Below are 15,775 nucleotides of genomic sequence, written 5' to 3'. Positions count from 1 at the left end.
GTCTGCAGCACCAGACTGTAGTCACAACATTCTTTCAGGTCCTCAGACCCCAGGTCCAGCCGAAAAGATCTGTAGAGGTCGGCCAGAAAGTCGACAATCCAGGCCACAGGTGTGTTTTTGGGTGTAGGAAGGGATCATCTAGAATAGCAAATTAACAGAGAGAGAGAGAGAGAGAGAGAGAGAGAGAGAGAGAGAGAGAGAGAGAGAGAGAGAGAGAGAGAGAGAGAGAGAGCAGACTGGTGGGGTCTGCTGCAGGGGATGGGCACTTAATGGAGGGGAAAGTTATGCAAGAGCATGGCTGAGCTGATTCTTGCTGGATGCTGGCTTTGAGACAGTTAATTCAGCCTGGGATAGCAGCACTGGACTGTGACCCCAGAGCTTAGGAAGCTGAGTCAGGAAAATCAAAGTTTGAGGCTAGCCTGAGAACTATGTCAGGAAAACAGAACAAAATGAACCCTTCAAAAAGATACATAATTTTATGTTTCATGAGTTTCCCTTCCATGAAAGGCCTTTATTTTTAAAATAAAAATATTATTATTATTTTTATTTTTAAAAAAGCCAGGCTTTTTTATAAATTATCCTGCTTTGCTCTAATTTCCTGTTCGTTTTGAGACCCAGGCACCCAAGGCTCTGCCATTCTTTAGATGGCTGCTCTTGGTCTCCACCTGCCTCTCTCCTCCCAACCCCCACTACTTGCTTGCTTTGTGCCTTGACCTATATTTGTCTGGGAAATGACTTTAGTCACTATGTGAGTCAGAATGGTTTTTGCCGAGGGATTTGGAGCTTATTTTTATGTTTAGATAATGTCCAAGAGGAACAAAGAACCCAGATAGCCAAGGCGATGTTTGGAGCATAGCCAAGCTCTTTGGAGATCCTACCACTGGGGATGAAAGGCAAGTGGGCACCATCCGAGGCCCCTGCGATCTTAATCCAATGAGGAAGGTTTACTTGTCTTCTTAAGCCACAGGCAAGAGAGCACATCTCTTGTGTTCTCAAAGATTCAGTAGTCATTTCCCCTTCTCCTTTACCCCCATTCCATGGGCCCTTAAAAGAGGTGGTGGGTCCCACTCTCTTCCCACTGCTCCCTTCAAATCACCCAAAAATTCAGGGTCACTACAGACAGGTAGAAAACACTTGGGCTGGAGAAATGGATCAGCTGTTAAGAGCACTGACTGTTCTTCCAAAGGTCATGAATTCAAATCCCAGCAACCACATGGTGGCTTACAAACATCTGTAATGAGGTCTGATGCACTCTTCTGGTGTGTCTGAAGACAGCTACAGTGTACTCACATATAATAAATAAATCTTAAAAGAAAAGTCTTTAAATACCCACGGCCTCATCACTGTACCTCCAGGTGTCATGGCCTAGGGCTCACTCACTTCCTGCTAGTATGGGTAGTCAAGGGGTCTCATGTCAAAGGGTGACCACTGACCTTGAAGCTTGGATGCACAGGTCAGAGTTTGCTTTTTCACACACAGGCACTCATACACACACACACACACACACACACACACACACATGAGAGAGAGAGAGAGAGAGAGAGAGAGAGAGAGAGAGAGAGAGATCCCAGAAAAACGAGCCCTGCACTGCATGTAAGATCTTCCAAGCCGTGTGCTTTGGCACTTGCTGAACAGGGTGTCTGCTTAAGTGCCTATCACTACAGTGTCTGAACTCTGAATACACTGGGCTTTCAGCAAGGGCTTTAACTTCTCACAAAGGAGGAGCCAATCGGGAAGAGCAACAAGCTCGCTATTATCTGCTGGTCCCCAATGCCTCCTGCCTACTCTGCTTCCTTGGGTGCTTGGCTGTGACCCACCTCTGGCTCTCCTTAGAGTGATGTTTGGCTGAGGTGGATCTGAGCCTCTAACACAGACTAGGGAGCATCCAAAGGCAGAAAGGCATGAGGAAGCGCAGTCCTACACTCTCCTCTGCACTCATTGGTGAGAATGGAGTCACCTGACTGTCCATGACCCAATCCGGGCCTCACAGAATGTCCCTGTCGGTTCCACTCTAAAACTATGGCACCCTTCCCAATAGCAAGAGTATTGGTATTCTTATTTTATTGCTATTCATAGTCTTATTTAGGAAATTAGAAAAAATAACCTTAATACAAGCTAACATTTATGTAGTGATAAGTTTAGAGAAGTCATAAGAAAGTATTAACCTCAACACATTAAATTAAAACATCATGCATACCTATAATTGACAGGATGATTCATTCACTCATTCTTTCCTTCATTCATCCAACCACCTACAATTTGTTGCATTAAAAAAATAACTCCAGAAGGAACTTTTGAAAATTAGGAAAATAAGAAAACTTTGGAATTACCATAGGCCAGAGAAAAGGCTTTTGTAATGATTGGGATTTGTCAATCATTCTTTGTTTTAAGTAGCTGAGGAACAATATGGAACCATCTATGCTGGCAAAACCATTGTGAGTGACGAAATTGCACTCTTATAAAGTAGCATTTAATTTCAACCACAAAAGAATGTAGGGCTCAGTATCTAGGTCTAGGGAAGGGTTTGCAGGTGCTAGGTTGTGTAGCAAAGGTGGCAAGAAGTTCCTGAACTAGACCAGGAAGCAGGCTATCTTAGTTAGGGTTTTACTGCTGTGAACAGACACCATGACCCAAGCAACTCTTATAAGGGCAACATTTAATTGGAGTTTGTTTACAACTTCAGAGGTTCAATCCATTATCATTAAGGATCAAACATGGCAGCATCCAGGCAGGCATGGAGGAACTGAGAGCTCTACATGTTCATCTGAAGGTCTCTAGGAGAAGACTGGTTCCTTAGGTAGCTGGGATGAGGGTCTCAAAGCCCATGCCTACAGTGACACACTTCCTCCAGCAATACCACACCATAGGGCCAAAGGTCCTAATAGTGCCACTCCTTGGACTGAGTATATCAAAACCACTATACATGACAAGGAGCTGGTGAGAAAAATAAACTGGAAGCCACAGAAAAGGACTCCTTGACCCCAGATGGAACTAAATCTGGTAAAAAGTGAGCTATTTCTAGTACTTGACATAATGATGATTATGTCCATTACCATTTAAATATATGGATTTCTTCTTAAAACTTCTTCATCCACCTACAGGCAAACTGGAGCAGTTGTTGGTATTTTGGGGCTTGCTGTAAAAATAAATGAATAAAAGTTACAATTGCAAAAAAGGATGGGGGAACAAAGGTAAAAATAAAAGGTAAGACAACCACAGAGGGAGGGAGGTTAAAATATTTCCTCTCCTTAATAACAGAGATTCATTTCACCCTTAGGTGAACAGGTCTGGTAATTCAACAGACAGACCTGAAAGTAGGCCTGTCAGAAATGGAGGCTCTGGAGACAATGGAAACTGTGACCAACCTTGGAGAGCTAGGTTGGTCTTTCTGTCTTTCTGAAAGCTCTCTGCAGCTTCACTTTCCTCTTGTTAGCACTAAAAAAGACAAATCCATCATGTACATATCACTTTTGTTCCTGAAATGCATTTTAAAAAGACTTTTCTTTTTAAATGGTCATAAGAGTAAATGGAATGTCCTATAAAAGAACTTGTTTCACATTTATATATATCAGAGCATTCATCAGCAGGGATTTAGGTAAACTAAGAAACTGTCAAAGGCAGTTTGACTGCAGATTACTTCAAGATAACTCCAAAGGTCAGAGTCAGAGTTAATTCACACAGTAGCAGAGGAGAGGTGCTAGAACTGCCCAAGTTTATTCATACTTGGCACTCACATACTTGAATCTGTCAATGTGTCTACTTAAGTGAATATTGACAGGAAAATTCATAAAAAGAGAACTGTATTCATTAGAAAGTTAGATCTATACTTAGCTGAAATGGTAAAGTGTCAGCTTTATTTTAAGGAAATATAAAAAGAAGAAAGCAACACTGTAGCAAGAGAGAAATGTTAGCTGTGCCCAAGGTTTATTTTTTATTTTTATTTTTATTTTTTCTCTATTCTTTGTTAACATCCTGAATGCTTTCCCTGTTCCTGGTTTATTTTTTAAGAAAAGTTATTTTACTGCAGATACTTTGCAAAATTATGTCAAATTGACAGTCACATCCAAATGGTTCCATGAAGACTTTTTTCACTACATACTTGGGTGACCATCACTTTTATCAGTACCTTTTCTTCTGGGACTCTGTTCAACTTACATGTTTATTTGTTCATATAGTGCTGCTATAACATTTAGCTGGTCATGGTAGCATTGCTGGTATATGCCCAGCATGAATCTGGCAGAATCTTCAGGAGCTTGGGCTCTATGGAGCCTGCATCCATGTCTTTTGCTTCTTACATGTTCTCTGACTGTTGTGTCAATGTTTTCTATTCTATCTCCTGCACCTGAGTGTCTCTCTTCTATCTCTTGTATTTTGTTGGTGATGCTTGCTCCTATGACTCCTGATCTCTTTCCTAGATTTTCTATCTCCAGGTTTGTCTCCTGTCATGTTTCTTTATAGTGTAATTTCCATATTTAGATCCAGGATCATCTTGTTAAATTCCTTCTCCTGTTTGGTGTGTTTTCCTGTAGTTCTTTAAGGGATTTTTGTACTTCCTCTTTAAGAGCTTCTACCTGTTTACCTGTATTCTCTGGTATTTTTAAGGGAGTTATTGATGTCCTTCTTAAGTCCTTATGCTTGAGATTCTATGATCCTGGGTGTGTTACAGCACCTGTGAGTTAAGCTTATTCTGGATGTGTTGGTACTAGGTGTGGAGTTAGCACCTTTGTTGAAAACAAAAATCTGAGATAAAAGACCAGAAGGAAAATAAAAATTTAGGTCATATTCTTTTTTAGAATATTAGAAAAATAACCTTTATACAACTTAACATTTACTTAGTTATAGGTTTATAGGAATTATAAGAAAGTATTAACCTCAACACATTAAATTGTCATGTATAATAGTGTTTGAAAGTCATTATGTCACTTACTGTTGAGTTCTAACTTTAAGGTTATATCAGAAGCATAGTAAAATATTAAGAATCCAAACCAAATTAAAAAGAGCTTTAACATAAATAAATATATAATTCTAAAAGGAGGACATGAAGTTGGTAGAGAGATGTGATATGGGCTGTGAGGGAGAGGGCAGTGAGAGGTGGATATGATTGTGATACATTTTATATATGCATTAATCTTTCAAAGAATAGGTATTTAAAATAAGTGCAATATTTTATTCCATAATTTTAGATAAAAGTGGAAATTGTTTTCTAAAATTTAATTTCTAAATTTAGTGAATTTAAATTTAATTTACCATAAGTGAATGTAAAACATATCAATATTTTTACATTTCTTGGACCAATTTATAATGTATGTAAAAAAATAAGATCTCCCAGAACTGTAGCCAGGAAGTGACATATGGTGCACTCCTTTAAAGATTAGTCTTAGCATTGGAGAGGCAGAGACAGGTGGATCTCTGCGTTCTACCTATAACCTGGTCTACACAGTGAGTTCCAGGACAGCCTGGGATACAATGAGGAACCATGTTCAAAAAAATGAAATAGACAGACAGACAGACAGATGAACAACTTAAGAGAATCTGGGAGTATTTAGTAATTGTATATGTCTTGATACACATGCATGTATGAGCAAGAATAGATGGACTAAGTGGATTATGAAGAAGGTCATGAAGATGGGAGTGGATAGGCTGAGGAAGAAGGGGGAGTTGGAGAGGGTAATGGGGATGTGGTCATGTGTCATTATATGCATGTGAGTGGACATCAGAAACTGAACTTGATGGAATTTTCTTAGAGGACTCTAAGTTGGGGGGTGTGGGACCATGAAAGGCAGCCTGTTTTCTGGTTGTGCGAGACTTAAACTTTAGAGATCCTGCAGATAATTCTGCAAGGGAAGCTAAGCCATTGGCCATGCTCCAAGACACTAGCCTCCTGACACAGTGTCCTCAAGTCCATAATTCTGTGGCCATAAGTTATGTAGGGCATTTCCCTTAGCTCCTGGTGTTCTGTCTAGACTCTTCCCACACAGATACCTCACAACAGCAAGGTATGGTCCTTCCCAAAGTATAAAAGGGGTTGCTTCCCCCTCCTCCCTCTCATATTCTCTGCTGTATTCTTGTCTCTCTCCATTGCCCTCTTAGGCTCATCTCCCTTCCCCCTCTCGCCATGACCAGCCTCTATTTTTCACTTATCAGAACTCTCTGCCCACAATAAATGCTCTAAACCTATGGACTACCTCTTCTCATCTGGACCCACTATGATGGAGCCATGGAGCAGGTCTCCTTCTCAAGAGCTGTTTCTAGCCTCTTGCAGTGGAACCTCTCTGTCTTCTAGCCAAGGTCATCACCAAGCCATGCTGCCTACCCAAGCTAGTCAAGGCCATTCGTCCCTGCAGGAAGAACCTGGAACTACTTCTTTCCCTCTTTTCCCTTAAGCCCAGGGCCAGACCTAGTCCAATGGGGCCCCACTCTCTTCTCACCTCGTTTATGACATTCAGTCATGTCTGCAGTGACCAAGACTGAGAACCTGTCATCCCTGGCCTCTGAAAGGCCTTCCTTGGCCTCTGTGAGGCCTGGGACCTATGAACTCTGCCCTGCTAGCTCCCCCAGGTGAACATACAAGCTGCCCTTCCCCACTGCCAGAGCAGGCTTCTGCAGCTTCTCATAGCCTGATGCATACCTGTTGGTTCCATGGGGAAACCTGCAGCCCAACTCCTTGTGTCTGCCTTGCCCAGGGGCCCAGAGCTCTGTCTGGATGTAGGTTCCCACTTTTAACACACAAGTAGGTAGAAAAGTGGGGATAGATATAATAGGAGTTGGGAAAGGGGATAACATGAAGTTCCTGAATAGAATACAAATAGCTTATGCTCTAAGATCAAGAACTGACAAATGGGACCTCATAAAATTACAAAGTTTCTGTTAGGTAAAGGACAGTGTCAAAAGGACAAAACAGCAACCAACAAATTGGGAAAGGATCTATAGCAACCCTACATCCGACAGAGGGCTAATATCTAATATATACAAAGAATTCAAGAAGCTAGACACCAGAGAGCCCAATAATCCTATTAAAAATGAGGTACAGAGCTAAACAAAGAATTTTCACATGAAGAAGTTTGAATGGCTAAGAAGCACCTTAAGAAATGCTCAACATCACTAGCCATTAGGAAAATACAAATCAAAACAACCCTGAGTTTTCACCTTACACCAGTTAGAATGACTAAGATTAAAAACTCAGGAGACAGTAGGTGCTGGCAAAGATGTGGAGAAAGAGGAACACTCCTCCACTGCTGTTGGGAATGCAAGTTGGTACAACCACTCTGGAAATCAGTCTGTCTGTTCCTCAGAAAACTGGGCATAACACTTCCGGAGGACCCTGACATACCACTCCTGGGCATATACCCAGAGGATTCCCCAGAATGTCATAAGGACACATGCTCCACTATGTTCATAGCAGCCCTATTTATAATAGCCAGAAGCTGGAAAGAACCCAGATGTCCCTCAGTGGAGGAATGGATACAGAAAATGTGGTATAGTTACACAATGGAATACTACTCAGTAATTAAAAACAGTGAATTCATGAAATTCTTAGGCAGATGGTTGGATCTGGAAAATATCCTAAGTGATGTAACTCAGCTGCAAAAGAACACTCATGGAATTCAGTCACTGATAAGTGGATATTAACTCAGAAACTCTGAATTCCCAAGACAAAATTCACATATCAAGTGACCCCCAAGAAGAAGGAAGGAGAGGTCCTAGATCTGAAAAGGCTTGTTCCAGCATTGTAGGGGAATACCAGGACAGAGAAGTAGGAGGGGGTTGATAAGAGAATGGGCGGAGTGAAGAGGGCTTAGGGAACTTATGGGGAGAGGGCAACCAGGAAAGGGAATATCATTTGGAATGTAAACATAGAATACAGTAAATAAAAATAAATTAATAAAAAAAAAGAAAGAAAATGGAAAAAACTCAAAAACTTAATATGAAAAGTATGAGGAGACAAAATAAGTAAAAATAAAAGGTAAGAATGCCACAGAAAGAGGGAGGTTAAAATATTTCTGCTCCTTAATATCAGAGATTGATTTCACCCTTATGTGAACAGGTCTTCTAATTCAACAGATAGACCTGAAAGTAGGCCTGTCAGAAAGGGAGGCTCTGGAGACAATGGACACTGTGACCAACCTTGGTAACCTACGTTGACCTTTCTTTCTGAAAGCTCTGCCTCTCTGCTGGCAATGTGATGTCCCCAGACTTGGAGTAACATTTCTACTCAATCCAGATCCATCCTGGTGATGAAGACTTGAAACACTAGTTTCCTTTGGGTTGTGCACTGCCCCAGTGTGTGAGTGTGTAAGGAGCTCTTCCTCTGCAACTGTTGTGGCAATGTCTTCCTGCAGCTTCACTTTCCTCTTGTTAGCACTAAAAAAGACAAATCCATCATGTACATATCACTTTTGTTCCCAAAATGCATTTTACAAAGACTTTTCTGTTTACATGGTCATAAGAGTAAATGGAATGTCCTATAAAAGAACTTGTTTCACATTTATATGTATCAGAGCATACTTTACCATTCACCAGCAGGGATTTAGGTAAACTAAGAAACTGTCAAAGGCAGTTTGACTGCAGATTACTTTAAGATAACTCCAAAGGTCAGAGTCAGAGATAATTCACACAGTAGCAGAGGAGAGGTGTTAGAACTGCCTAAGTTTATTCGTACTTGCCCCTCACATACTTGAACCTGTCAATGTTTCTGCTTAAGTGAATATTGACAGGAAAATTCATAAAAAGAGAACTGTATTCAATAGTTATACAGTTATACTTAGTTAACTAAATATAATATATATAATAGTTATATTTATACTTAGCTGAAATCGTAAAATGTCAGCTTTATTTTAAGGAAATATAAAAAGAAGAAAGCAACACTGCAGCAAGAGAAGAAATGTTACCTGTGCCCAAGGTTTATTTTTTAAGGAAATTTATTTTACTGCAAATAGTTTGCAAAATTGTGTTAACCTGACATACACATCCTATTGGTTTCAGGAAGACTTTTTTCACTATATATTTGGGTTACCATCACATTTATGAGTACTTTGTTTTCTGGGACTCAGTTCAACTTACATGTTTATTTGTTCATATAGTGCTGCTGTAACATTTAGCTTGTCATGGTAGCACTGCTGGTATATGCCCAGCTTGAATCTTTCAATATCTTCATGATCTTGGGCTCTACAAAGGCTGGATTCCATGTCTCTGAGTCTGCTTTTCATGTCTAATATTTTCAAAGTAAAAGCTTTCTCTTTCCTCTGCTCCAATTGCTCGTGAGCTTTAACAGCTGTCTAAAAGGAATCACATGCTACATATGAAAACGTTTGCTGGTGAGATGGGTAAAGGCACCTGATGCCAAGCCTAATGGCCTGAGTTTGAACCTTGGGATCAACATGGTGGAAGGACATAACCACCTCTCTCTGCTTATCCCCTGACCTCCACATAATATGTAATTAAAGAAAATACAACAGTGTATCCAGGGCAGAAGCAGTAGCTCAGCACCAAACAGTATTTGCTGCCATTATAAAGATCCATGTTTGATTCTCAGCAAATACATGATAGCTCAATTACAGTTCAGAGGGATCTTATTTCTTCCTCTGATGGCTTCCCAAGACACAAGATATCCAATTGGTGCACAATCATATATACTGGCAATACCCATACACATCAAAAGAGTTTAATTTTTTAAAAAGACTACTATTTCCAATAATTATAATTTTAAATGTTTATAAAAGGTGTTGGACTTGAAATAATTATCTCGTCCTTTCAGAGTTCCATCTTCCTTCAGTTCTAAACCTCTACGTGCAGTCATGGATCAGCACCACACTCCCCAGCCCATAGCTCTGCCTACCTTTGGGGAAGTCTGCTGCAATCTGGGAACGCCAGTCCCAGAGGCTTGCTACTCCCACAGACTAACAGGTCAGCCAAAACCAGAGACAGCCAACATGGCTGAAGGTAAATGCAAATACACAATTAATAAAAGCTAGTGCAATGTTGCTTCTTCAGAACCCAGCTCTCCTAATGGGAAACATCAAGCCTTGGATATCTTAACATTACTGAACTGAAAGACTATGACCCTAAAGTTCTTCTTATGAAGATGATTGAGGCCTTTAATTAGAGAATTAAAAAGTTCCTTAAAGAAATATAGGACAATTCTACCAAGTAGGTAGAAACCATTAAGAGGAAACAAACAAATCCCTTAAAGAAATAATGGGAAATAAAATTGAACAAGTGAAGAAAATAAATCAAACAGTTCAAGACCTAAGATGGAAATTGAAACAATAAAAAAGAACCATAAATGGAGACAAGTCTGGAGGCATAAAACCTAAGAAAGAAAACAGGAGCTAGAGACTCAAGCATCACAAACAGAATACAGGACATGGAAAAGAGACTCACTGGCACAGAAGATAAAACAGAAGAAATTAATGCACAAGTAAAAAAAAAACAAATTTAAAAAGGTTTTCACTGAGAACATCTACGAAATGTAGGACACTCTGAAAAGACTAAAACTACGAATAATAGGGAGAGCTAAGGTTGAATGTTCCCAGAAGTAATTCCCATAAAACATCCCTAATATAATCATAGAAAAGAAAAACCCTAACCCCTCACAAAAATGAGATGCCTGTACACAAACAAGAACCTTAGAGAACTCCAAATAGCTTGGACCAGAAAATATAAAGTCCTTCTGATGTATAATAATCAAAACATTACATGTATAGAACAAAGAAAAAATATTAAGTGCTTCAAGGGGAAAGGCCAAGTAACATAGAAAGGCAGACTTCTCAGAATAGCACCTGACTTCTTATCAGAGACTCTATAAGCCAGAAGATAATGGACAAGTATTATGCAGACATTAGGAGACAACAGATGTCAGACCAGACTGTTATACACAGCAAGCCATGCAATCACCATAGATGAAGAAACCAAGATGTTTTATGACAGAACCAAATTTAAACAATGTATTTCTAGTAATCCAGGCCTACAAGAGGATACTAGAAGGAAACCTCCAACATGAGGGAAACTACATCCAAGGACACAAAAGAAAATAATCATCAAACAAAAAAACCAAACAAGTTATGCGCATACACACACACACACATACACAGTAACACCATAAATATCAAAATAACAAGAACAAACAATCATTGGTTATTATTATCTCTCAAAATCAATTCACAAACAAACAGACACAGGCTAAGAGGGTGGGATGTGTAAAGAGGGTCCATTAGTCTGCCACACACAAGAAACACTCCTCAGCAACAAAGACAGACACTGCCTTAGAGTAAAGGGCTGGGAAAAGCTTGCTCAAGCAAACAGAAGCAAGAAACAAGCTGGAGTAGCCATTTTAACATTTAGTAAGATAAACTTTCACTTCCAAGCAACCAAAAGCAATACAAAAGGGAAATACACTTTGATTTTTCATCAAAGGAAAAGTCCACCAAGATGACATCTCAATTCTAAACATCTATTCTCCAAATGCAAGCAAGGGTAATCACATTCATGGAAGAAGTATTACTGAATCTCACACATCAAACCTTACACCATGAAAGTGTACAGCACACTCTAACAAATGGAAAGGTCATAAAGACAAACTAAACTGAGAAACAATGAAATTGAATAGATGATATGAACCAAATCAACATAATAGACATTATAGAACTCTTCACCAAAACATGGCTCAGCACTGCATAGAATCCTCGCCAAAATTGACTATAAAATTGGACACAAAACAAACCTGAACACATCCAAGAAGATTGCATCTTATCAGATCCCCATGGACTAAGGCTGGACTTAAACAACAACAGAAACAGCAGAAAGCCCACACACTCATGGAAACTGTACAACTCCCTACACTCAATGAAAATTTATCAGGAAAGAAATAAAAAAATTAGAGACTTCCTAGAATGAAGGTGTAACATACTGAATCTTATGGAACACAATGAAAGCAGTGCTAAGAGAAAAGTTCATAGAATTAAAAGCCTTCAGGAAGAAGTTGGAGATGTATTAGCAACTTAATATCACACCTGAAAGTTCTAGAACAAAAAGAAGCAAACACACAAAAGAGGAGTAAATGGCAAGGAATAGTTGAACTTGGGGCTGAAATCAATCAATTAGATACAAAGGGAACAATACAAAGAATCAACAAAACAAGGCACAGTTCATGGAGAAAAGCCACAAGATAGACAAACATTTAGCAAAAATAATAAAAAAGGAAGAGAGACAATACCCAAATTAACAAAATCCAAAATGAAAAGGGAGAAATAAGACCAGAAACTGAGGAAATTAAAAGAAAATTATTAGGACCTATTTCAAAAGACTGTGCTCCTCAAAACTCTAAAAAAATTATATTAAATGGATGATTTACTAGACCACTTGCTAAAGGTAAATCAAGATCGAGTAACCTATCTAAATAGTCCTATAACCTATAAGGAAATAGAAGCAGTTATTCAAAGACACCCACCCCCCAATAAAAACAGCCCAGGGGCAGATAGTTTTTGAGAACCCCATACAACTTTCAAAGAAGAGATAATATTAATACTCCTCAGAATAGAAACAGAAGGAACACTCCCAGATTCATTTTATGAGTTCAAAGTTACACTAATACATAAGCCACACAAAGACTCAACAGAAAGAAACAGCACATGCAAGACAGAATATTTAGAAAGTGGAACAATCTGGGGAAGACCCTTGAGGACATTGGTACAGGGGGAAAGTTCCTGAACAGAACACCAATAGCTTATGCTCTAAGATCAAGAATTGACAAATGGGACCTCATAAAATTACAAAGTTTCTGTAAGGCAAAGGACACCATCAAAAGGACAAATCGGCAACCAACAAATTAGGAAAAGATCTTCACCAATCCTACATCAGATAGAGGGCTAATATCCAATATATATAAAGAACTCAAGAAGTTAGATTCCAGAAAACCAAACAACCCTATTAAAAAATGGGGTACAGAGTTAAACAAAGAATTCTCACCTGAAGAACTTCGGATGGCAGAGAAGCATCTTAAAAAATGCTCAATTTCATTAGTCATTAGGGAAATGCAAATCAAAACAACCCTGAGATTTCACCTTACACCAGTCAGAATGGCTAAGATTAAAAATTCAGGAGACAGCAGGTGTTGGAGAGGGTGTGGAGAAAGAGGAACACTCCTCCACTGCTGGTGGGGTTGCAAATTGGTACAACCACTCTGGAAATCAGTCTGGCGGTTCCTCTGAAAACTGGGCACCTCACTTCCAGAAGATCCTGCTATACCACTCCTGGGCATATACCCAGAGGATTCCCCACCATGTAATAAGGATACATGCTCTACTATGTTCATAGCAGCCCTATTTATAATTGCCAGATGCTGGAAAGAACCCAGGTATCCCTCAACAGAAGAGTAGATGCAAAAAATGTGGTATATCTACACAATGGAGTACTATTCAGCCATTAGAAACAATGAATTCATGAAATTCTTAGGCAAATGGATGGAGCTGGAGAACATCATACTAAGTGAGGTAACCCAGACTCAAAAGGTGAATCATGGTATGCATTCACTAATAAGTGGATATTAATCTAGAAAACTGGAACACCCAAAACATAATCCACACATCAAATGAGGTACAAGAAGAAAGGAGGAGTGGTCCCTTGTTCTGGAAAGACTCAGTGAAGCAGTATTTGGCAAAACCAGAACGGGGAAGTGAGAAGGGGTGGGTGGGAGGATGGGGGGAGAGAGGGGTTCTTTCGGACTTTCGGGGAGTGGGGGGCTAGAAAAGGGGGGATCATTTGAAATGTAAATAAAAAATATATCAAATAAAAAATTAAAAAAAAAGAAAGTGGAACAATCTTGCATTACAGGAAGGATTGCAAACTTATACAATCAGTTTGGAAACCAATCTGAAATTTCTTCAGAAAATTGGAAATATTTCTTCCTGAAGACTCAGCTAGACCACTCCTGGGCAAATAACCAAAATATGCTCCACTATACTACAAGGGCACTTACTCAACTATGTTCAATGCAGCTATATTACTAATAGCCAGAAACAAACCAGATGTCCCTCAACTGAAGAATGGATACAAAAATGGTATATTTACTCAAGGTATCAAAAATGGGACATTTATTCAGATATTGAAAACAAGGGCATAATAAAAATTTCATTTCCAAATGGATGGAAATAGAAAATATTCTGAGTGAATTAACCCAGACTCAAAAGAACATGCATCGTATGAACTCATTTTTGTTAGCCATAAAGGTCACGATACCAATGATACACCTCAAATAGTGAAAGATGTTAAACAAGAAGGGAGCGTGAGGAAGGAAGAAGAGAGGCTACCATGGAAGGGTAATAACCTGCAGGATGAAGAAACAGAGCAGCCATGTAAAGGGGCGAAGGAAAAGCAGAGAAGTGGGCTACTCCAGTTGAACAAGAGCAGCCAAATCGGAACAGAGAAATGGAGTTATCTGTGGGAGGGAGATTCTAACAGCATGGAGGGTAGGCAGTTGTGCAGCATAAACCATACTGCTTAAAGCATACTAAAATATAAGGCTGTGTGTGTGTGCCTTTCATTCGGGAACATAAGTGGTCTAAGGTGGGAAGGAACCCTGCAATTCATTAAAGTATTTATAATACAATAGCCTACAGTGGGGATATGAAATCAGAAATGGAAATATCCTATAGCCAGGCAAGGCTCTCAGTGGAGGAATTAGGACTTCAACCCACCCACAGCCCTTTTGACTCAAAATTTGTCCTGTTGTACACATGGCTCTAGCTGTATATGTAGTAGAGGATTGCCTAAGGAATCAATGGGAGAAGAGGTCCTTGGTCTTATGAAGGCTTGATAGAGTCCCCAGGGTAGAGAAGTTGAGGGAGAGGAGGTGGGAGCAGAGTGGGTGGATGAACACCCTCACAGAAACAGGGGGAGGGAGGATGGAATAGGGAGTTTCTGGGAGGGGGGAAACCAGGAAAGGAGATAACATTTGAAATGTAAGTAAAGAAAATATCCAGTTAAAAGCATAAAAATACCTTTCCTGTCTAAAAGAAATGCAGGGACAAAGGATGAAGCAAAAACTAAGTGAAGGCCCAACTTGAGGTCCATCCCATGTCAAAACACCTGTCTCTGACACTATTAGTGATACTCTGTTGTGCTTGCAGGCAGGAGCCCAGCATAACTGTCCTCTGAGAGGCTCCACCCAGCAGCTGACTGAAATAGAAGCAGATACCTACATCCAAACACTGGATGAAGTTCCAGGACCCTTATGGAAAAGTTGGAGGAAGAATAGAACCCTACATGGGATAGGAATTCTACAGGAACTCTTAGAGAGTCAACTAACCTGGACTCTTAGGAGCTCTCAGAGACTGAATCAACAACAAAAGAGCATACATTGGCTGGACTAAGGCTCCTGGCACATATAAACCTGTGTGGTTCAGTCTACAGTGGGTCACCCAACAACTAGAGCAGAGGCTGTTGCCTAAAGTTATTGTCTGTCTGTGAAATCCATTCCACAAAAGGGCTCCCTTGCCTAGCCTCAGTGGGAGAGGATGCACCTAACCTTCCAGAGATTCACAGCACCAGGGTAAGGGAATATGCCCAGGGCCCCACCATCTCAGAGGAGAAAGGGAAGGGAGATAATGGGATGGATTCTGTTAGGGGGCACCTGGAGCAGCAACACTTGGGATATGATTAAATACAAACATCATATAAATGTAAAAAATAAAATAATATTTGTTTTCAATATCCTATGCAATAAATAATTACCTTTTTAATGAAACAGGTTTCTCTTTGTTTATCCTGGCTAGCGTATGTC

At 39.8% G+C, this 15,775-nt stretch overlaps 3 protein-coding genes across 3 annotated transcripts in view; all 3 read right to left on the bottom strand.

The window, feature by feature from the left end:
- LOC127664664 (ankyrin repeat domain-containing protein 26-like) overlaps positions 1 to 15,775 on the bottom strand; it is a 288,298-nt gene that overhangs the window by 19,602 nt on the left and 252,921 nt on the right. The gene's annotated exons all lie outside the window — the stretch shown is intronic.
- The window catches only part of LOC127664607 (ankyrin repeat domain-containing protein 26-like), a 503,453-nt gene that overhangs the window by 338,306 nt on the left and 149,372 nt on the right, over positions 1 to 15,775 (bottom strand). The window lies entirely within an intron of this gene.
- LOC127664668 (ankyrin repeat domain-containing protein 26-like) overlaps positions 2,482 to 15,775 on the bottom strand; it is an 88,772-nt gene continuing 75,478 nt past the window's right edge. Inside the window, exons 10-11 of the mRNA XM_052156745.1 lie at positions 3,366 to 3,435; positions 2,482 to 3,136 (exon numbers count right to left, since the gene is read on the bottom strand). The gene's annotated coding sequence lies outside the window, so the exon portion shown is untranslated. The remainder of the gene's footprint in view (positions 3,137 to 3,365; positions 3,436 to 15,775) is intronic.

This window comes from Apodemus sylvaticus, chromosome 14 (genome assembly GCF_947179515.1).
Source record: "Apodemus sylvaticus chromosome 14, mApoSyl1.1, whole genome shotgun sequence".
Classification (NCBI taxonomy): Eukaryota; Metazoa; Chordata; class Mammalia; order Rodentia; family Muridae; genus Apodemus; species Apodemus sylvaticus.
This window is presented reverse-complemented; position numbering and strand designations above follow the sequence as displayed.